General features: G+C 45.4%; 1 pseudogene; it reads left to right on the top strand.

The window, feature by feature from the left end:
• Positions 1-3,030: 3,030 nt before the first annotated feature.
• The window catches only part of LOC137537241 (zinc finger protein 208-like), a 98,849-nt pseudogene continuing 95,879 nt past the window's right edge, over positions 3,031-6,000 (top strand).

Below are 6,000 nucleotides of genomic sequence, written 5' to 3'. Positions count from 1 at the left end.
TCATGGAAAATACATAACTATGCCAATTGGTTTTATCAAAATCACATAACAAAGACAAACTTAACCTTAACAACAATATGCCTGAATACAGCAAAGATTATATATGTCCGAGAGACAGAGTGCTTCTAGTCACACATTTTATTAGGGGCAGAGGGGTTAGAAGCCCGAAGATCAGAGAGGACAAGTAGCCCCGAGGCCTCCCTCACCATGAAGTGAGAGCCAAGGCTGCCAGGCTTTGGTGAAGACATCCAGTGCATCATTGACTACTAGCAATCAGACGCTCAGAGGTAAGGATATCTGATACCATTTTCTGTGTAAGCTCTAAAGATAGGGAAGGTTGCAGCCATTGCCTGGGAATATGCAGCCTGATAGCCTAGGCAATATGCTGCTAGCCGGGCCTGATAGCCTAGGCAATATGCTGCTAGCCGGGCCTGATAGCCTAGGCCAGTGGTTCCCAACCCATGTGTCGCGGCAACGTCGGGTATGTGTCGCCATTCTGCCTTTGGAATCCAATAGCAGGCATTAAACCACGGAGGAGATGGCTGTAGTATTTCTTCCACTCCTCCAACGGTGGATCCAATCATGTGCTAGCTGTTGAGACAGGGACGCGACAGGTGGGCGGGCATGTTACATCACACCCCCAGCAGGTGATTAGCATAAAACTTAGTATACTAGTAGAGTGGGTGGTTTTGATAGGTCTTTCTTGCTCATTGGTGAGAGCTACGATGTGGTAGAGGGGTGGGTGGTTCCAGAATGCTCCCTTGAGCCTATTATCTTGGCTCTTATTTTACAGTCCCCACGGCACTGTAGCACTATGGGTAATGTAGTTTGGGACCACATGATCACCCTCCTGGTCCCTGATTGGATCAGATTACAGAAGCTAGTGCCCCATGCACTGACAGCGGGAGTTTGTGAACAGTTGTGGACTCATAGCTGGCTGACTAAATGTAAGTACCTGTTTTTTTTTTCTCTCCTTTTGCACAATCAATCTGTACTTGAAGACTATGCATATTAGAGGTGGGCAGTTCTAGTCAGGTTCGGGTGGGAATGAGAACATTATGTCTGATACAGTGGTTTCACAGCTTTAGCTTGGGTGATGGTGTCTGATGCATGTATTTAGGGGCAGTTCAGCTTGTTGAAAGGCAGACTGAGATACATCCTCCATATGCTATTTTTTTAATAAAAGAGCTATGTTTTAAAGAGCTTTAGTTATTTGGTTGTGGCAACCAGATCTTTGGACTGTAGCATGGCCCCAGCTGCAATTACTATGCAGCAATCACTATCATTAGCATTGTGCCAGTAGCAGCAGTTATCACTGTGTCAACAGCAGCAGCAATCACTGATTAGCAGCTACCACTATTAAATCCGAAACTAGATTGTGGCTCATTGAAAAACAAATGATTTTTATTAATATTCGTGAAAGGCTCTAGGCTTTATTTTTAAGGTATTTAAGGATAATGTGTTTTTTTAAATCCATTTTGTCACTATTATTAGTATTTTTCTATTATACGTATTTGATGTGTCACGGAGATCTGAACGATTGGCGTGATGTGTCACGACTTCAGAAAGGTTGGGAACCACTGGCCTAGGCAATATGCTGCTAGCTGGGCCTGATAGCCTAGGCAATATGCTGCTAGCCGGTGTTGTGGGAATTTCCAGCGTATCATCCAAAAGCAGCACAAGTGGATCTGGGACAATATATTCATCCAGAACTTGATTAATAAGGACCAAGACCTTAGACCAGAATTTCCTAACGATAGGACAAAACCAAAAGACATGAATGTGTGTGCCAACCTGACTGCAGTTTCTAAAACATAGTTCTGATTGGGTGGAATGGATGGAGCGGAGGATTGCAGGTGTCATGTGGGATCTGTGCAGTATTCTCAGCTTAGTCTCTATATAGGAATAGTAACTACTCCCTTTCGCCAGGGTTACATAGCTCCCAACTGTCCCTCTTTCAGAGGGACAGTCCCTCTTTGGGAGCCCTGTCCCTCTTTCTTCCTCATTTGTCCCTCTTTCAGGACTTTGTCCCTCTTTCTAAGTAAATACAGTATATATATTTCTCTACTAAAAAATGTGTTTATTCCCATCCTTTAAATTGATATATTACTAATTATAAAATTTTAATATGAAGGAAAATGAAACAGGATAGAAAGGACCAGTGTGGTTTGAATTATAAAAAAAACCCACATTTTTCTTAAAATCTTTATGGTATGCGTGACTAGGGGTGTGATGGGGGGGGGGGGGTGAGAGCAGGGGTGTGGCAGGGGCGTGGCTTAAGTGTCCCTCTTTCTCATCTGAAATAGTTGGCAGGTATGGGGTTAAGCAGGCCTTAGACCAGCAGCTTTCAGACATGGAAAGTCCAAGGTCATTTTCTCAGCGCAACATGGGACCAGTCTTGGCCATTTTAAGATTATTGCTATTGTCTTTTGTAAATATGGTGTGCTGAGCTATGTGTCATGCTTGGTAAAATAAATGATTCTGAATAAAATGGCCTTAGCGTGCTGTTGACATATGACTATAGTAGGGATTAGATGATATACTCTGTACAGCGCTGTGGAAGATGGTGCTATACAAATACAAAATAATAATACTGTAGTCATATCACTGACCGTGCTCAGAGGAGCTCACTACCCTTACATTGTACAGCACCACAGAAGGTGAAAGAATTTTACATAAATAAGTTTGGGAGACGCCTCTAAAATTCTGGCCGCGCCCAGATGATATTGTCCCCGCCCATATACCTAGCCACACCCCTCTCCCCCGGATACTCCCTGGCTGCTCTCTTCCCGTGATTGATAAATGAGGCTGCAGTTAGCTGACTGATCACAAGATGGCGAGCTCACCTCCACCAGCTGGAACGCAGAAACCGGAAAAACAGAACCACAGAGAGGAAGTGATGAGGAGGCCGGAAGTTGCAGGGCGGAGCATATTGTTCTGCAGCCTCTGTTAGAGCTACAATCACACAGAGGTCAAGTGGGGAGTGATGTCACTGGGAATCCCCGCCCAGAGCCTCTGCACTTCCTGTCCCAGCTGTCCTCGGAAGGTAGAGACCGGAAGTGGGGAGAGCAGAGCTCGCGCTGGCTGCAGAGGAGGGGAAAGGTTACTTTGTTTATATTTTATTTCCATTATCTGCCGTCTGTAACTATAATTAATAATAATTGTAACATTTGTAAAGGGCTTTCCTCCTGTCACACTCAGTGCCTGAGAGCTGCAGCCACCAGGGGGAGGAGCACATAGTGGGGGAGGACACAGGTGTCTGTGGGGGAGGGGAGGACAGAGTGGAGGAGGGGAGAACAGGTATTAATGCTATTCACTTCCCATCACCAAAGCAGATAGACACTAGTGTTGTCCGGATCATGAACGATTCGGATATTTGATCCGAATCTCTTTTGTGAGTCGAATCATCCGGATCATAAAAATGAGTGATTTGGATCGCAAAGGGGGCGGGGACAGAAGTGGCACGCCCCCCTCTCAGCGGGCAGCGGGGTGCTGGAAGCAGAGCAGCAGAGATGAATTGCTCTGTTGGAGGGGAGCCAGCCTTGCAAGGACAGGTAGATGAGAGAGAGGGGACATGGGTGCCACGGCCAGATATGTGTAGAGCACACATACTGGCTATAACGTGCTGCTCATTATAGGCTGTGTGTTCTGTAGTTGTGCATAGTGAACAAATGGGAAACTTTTGGCTCAGAAGCACAGCTCAGTAACTTTGCAGGAAGCGTGCTGGGCAAGGACAGGCACTGTGATTGCAGTGCAATATGATCCTCCTGCACTGCTCTAAACAGCTGCAATTAATTTCTCCCTATATTTATGATGAGTGTTCGAGGTGAGAAAAGGACACATTTGGGGAATGATTTCTTTCACTGTGAGATGTTTGCATTTAAAGTATACAGATGAAGATATAGGTGTAATATTTTTAAAGCATATGATTGCAACATGTGAGTAATGTGTGCAAAAAACATTTCTGCTCTCTGCTCTTCGTCCTCTCCCTGCCCTTCTCTGTCCACCATCTCCCCCTTCTCTGTCTGTCCACTTGCTGCCCTTCTCTGTCCATCCACCCCCTTCTCTGTCCGTCCATCCCCTCCCCTTCTCTGTCCGTCCATCCCCTCCCCTTCTCTGTCTGTCCACTGCAGGGAAAGTCCTGTTTTGCTAGTCATTTCACCCCCCGAATTCTTCCCTAGTAAAATGATTCGAGATTCGGATCAAAGATCCGGATCTTTTCAATGCTACGATTCGAATCATCCGAATCATTGAAAAGATCCAAACTTCCCATCTCTAATAGACACCCCCTGCTTTAATGACAGCAGACTTACACCTGACTGGAGAGGTGATCAGGATTGTGGGAGTGTCACATGAGTGGAGAGGTAAGGAGGATTCTGGGAGTGTCACATGACCTTACCTTCAGTCTTTCCATACAGAGCCTCCCTTCTGTGAAGTCTGGTGACCATCGCAGTGCCCCCACCTCACCCCCTGATATCTGAGAGACACGAGAAGCCCACAACAGCCTCACTGATCTGCTGTCGGGGTGAGTTGAGCATTAGCAGGAATTATGGGACAGTATCCAGTGACAGCTAGTGATTTGTATGGTGGTTATTGGCACCCGGACACACGGACTCCCTGCAATACAGGCACTGCTATTGACCTGACGAAGCGGCTGTGACCGTGAAACGCGTTGTCATCTAGTGCACCATTAAAATTATTCCCTTTTTACTTCTGATTGTCTCTATTTCCTAAAGGGACACCTATAAGGTAGGACAACCTATTTTGTAGTAGTTGGATACTGCCTTATAGAGCAGGGGTCCCCAACCTTTTTAAGCCCGGGGCCCACTATCCCGACCAAACTTTTCTCTGGGGCCCCCCGGGGGAGGGGGGGCGTGGTTAGTGGCGGCGGCAGCCCCCCCCCCCCCCCCTCTTTTCCCTCATTTTGAGTGTAGTATATAGATAAGTAGGTATCTAGGTAAGTAGGTATCTAGGTATAGTTGCCCCCAGTATAGGTAGCTAACACAGTTGCCCCTGTATAAGGACTATAGTTGCCTCAGTATAGTTAGTTAGGTAGTATAGTTACCCCAATATAGTTAGTATAGTTACCCCAGTATAGTTAGTACAGTTACCCCAGTATAGCAAGTACAGTTACCACACTATAGCTAGTACAGTTACCACAGTATAGCAAGTACAGTTGCCACAGTATAGCTAGTACAGTTACCACAGTATAGCAAGTACAGTTGCCACAGTATAGCAAGTACAGTTACCACAGTATAGCAAGTACAGTTACCACAGTATAGCAAGTACAGTTACCACAGTATAGCAAGTACAGTTACCACAGTATAGCTAGTAGAGTTACCACAGTATAGCAAGTACAGTTACCACAGTATAGCAAGTACAGTTGCCACAGTATAGCTAGTACAGTTGCCACAGTATAGCTAGTACAGTTACCACAGTATAGCAAGTACAGTTGCCACAGTATAGCAAGTACAGTTACCACAGTATAGCTAGTACAGTTGCCACAGTATAGCTAGTACAGTTACCACAGTATAGCAAGTACAGTTACCACAGTATAGCTAGTACAGTTACCACAGTATAGCAAGTACAGTTGCCACAGTATAGCTAGTACAGTTGCCACAGTATAGCAAGTACAGTTAGCCCAGTATAGCAAGTACAGTTAGCCCAGTATAGCAAGTACAGTTACCACAGTATAGCAAGTACAGTTGCCACAGTATAGCAAGTACAGTTAGCCCAGTATAGCAAGTACAGTTACCACAGTATAGCAAGTACAGTTACCACAGTATAGCTAGTACAGTTACCACAGTATAGCAAGTACAGTTACCACAGTATAGCAAGTACAGTTGCCACAGTATAGCTAGTACAGTTGCCACAGTATAGCTAGTACAGTTACCACAGTATAGCAAGTACAGTTACCACAGTATAGCTAGTACAGTTACCACAGTATAGCAAGTACAGTTACCACAGTATAGCAAGTACAGTTGCCACAGTATAGCAAGT

Source organism: Hyperolius riggenbachi, chromosome 10 (assembly GCF_040937935.1).
Source record: "Hyperolius riggenbachi isolate aHypRig1 chromosome 10, aHypRig1.pri, whole genome shotgun sequence".
NCBI lineage: Eukaryota > Metazoa > Chordata > Amphibia > Anura > Hyperoliidae > Hyperolius > Hyperolius riggenbachi.
The sequence above is the reverse complement of the archived record's forward strand: the minus strand, read 5'-3'. Positions and strand labels throughout refer to the sequence as shown.